We start from the raw sequence: 1,557 nt of genomic DNA, 5'->3' as shown, positions 1-1,557 counted from the left end.
CAACCCTCCTTCTCCTCCCCTGACCCCTTAGCCACAGCGAGGGGAATGAAAAATGAGAAGCCAAGAGGGCCTCTCCCAGGGCAGGCTGCTCCAGCGTGTGGTGAGCCTAGTCCAGCTGTGGCAGGGTGGCGGCTGCCAGGACCCCTCTCTATAATTTGAGTCTCTGCAGTAACAGCTGTGGGGAGGCACATTTGTGGAAGGAAGGCCCAAAGGCAACGTTGTTGACCCCAGCTACGGAATGGAATGGATTGAGAGATCAGGGTGAAGAGGTATGAAGAAGAGGCCCTAAAGTTTGGTCCAGGGAAGAGGCTAGTTGATCCAGTTTTTGTGGGTTTGGAGAAGGGAATGTATTAGTAATCATAGGGGGAGAAGCCACTATTGGGCACCCCCAGAGGAGACACACCAGGCCAGGCCCCCACCCTGGCTGAGAGGAGCTTGAGGGCTCCAGGGGGCTCTTGGGGAATGTCACTGCTAAAATATATATTTTTATATATTAACAATCCAAGGGAGGCAGGAGCAGGGCTGGGAGCGGATCACAGGATCTGGCGTGGCATCCCAGGGCCGGTCATGCCTGTCTGAGATGCCCCGCGGTTGGTGCCCATCTGTAACCCAATCACGTTCTTGCCCTCTTGCAGCTGGTTGTCTGAGAAGTTCCAGGGGTTCTCCTTGGGCGTCTTAGGAAACCAGTTGGGATCCCCAGAGAAAAGGCCATCCTCCTGGGCTACTGCCAGCCCAGCCAGGTTCATCAGTGTCCGTCGCTCGCAGGCTGGGCTCTATCCTTCCCTGAGGTCCACCGTCTGGAAGAAGTAGGCGAGGTTGATGCCCTAGCGCTCAGCTGCTTGCAGGAACTGAGAGATCTGCTCCATCTGCTTGAAGGCCATGGTGCAGGCATGGATGGATCTTCTTCACTAGGGCCTGCCCCTCAGGGTACAGCCTGTTAGTGGGCTCACACAGCACCGAGCCACCCTTGAGCCGGTTCTGGGAGTTCTCCTGCCCGGGCTGGGGCCGGCCCACATCCTTGTGGCACTGGGTGGTGATCCACTGGATCGGGGTCTGCTCCAGGTCTGCATCGCACTGTTTCTCAATCTTCTGCTGCATCTCCTGGCTCAGCCATAGGCGGGTCCCCTGTTGGCCATTCTTAAGGGGGATGGTGGCTGAGGGGGGCGATGGGTGGGCAGGAGAGCGTGGGGCTGCAGGGCGAATCAGAAATAAAGTGTTTTTAATTATTCTCTATTTTCTTGATGTAATGCTATTTTTGTACACTTAGTAGACTGTAGTTCACTGTAAACATAAGTTCTATCTACACTGGGAAACCTCTTCCAAATTGTGTGCCTCCCTTTAGTTGGTTATTTACTTTATTGCATTTATAGTCATCTCTTCCCACAGATTTAAGAAGCTTTTAACATTGTTTCTGGCTGTTGCTCCGTATTCTTGCCAATATTTGGTATTGTCACTTCTGGATTTTGATCATTCCCAGAGGTGTATAGTAGTATCTCACTGTTTTACTTTGTATTTCCCTGATAACATAGATTGTAGAGTGTCATGTCATGATTATTT

General features: G+C 52.3%; 1 pseudogene; it reads right to left on the bottom strand.

Annotated features, from left to right (window-relative positions):
* Positions 1–533: 533 nt before the first annotated feature.
* On the bottom strand, positions 534–1,154 carry LOC118649459 (annotated as a pseudogene).
* Positions 1,155–1,557: the final 403 nt, after the last annotated feature.

The sequence above is a fragment of the Myotis myotis genome, unplaced genomic scaffold (genome assembly GCF_014108235.1).
Source record: "Myotis myotis isolate mMyoMyo1 unplaced genomic scaffold, mMyoMyo1.p scaffold_m19_p_3, whole genome shotgun sequence".
Lineage (NCBI taxonomy): Eukaryota > Metazoa > Chordata > Mammalia > Chiroptera > Vespertilionidae > Myotis > Myotis myotis.
Note: the sequence above shows the minus strand (reverse complement) of the source record. Positions and strands in the feature narration are given on the sequence as shown.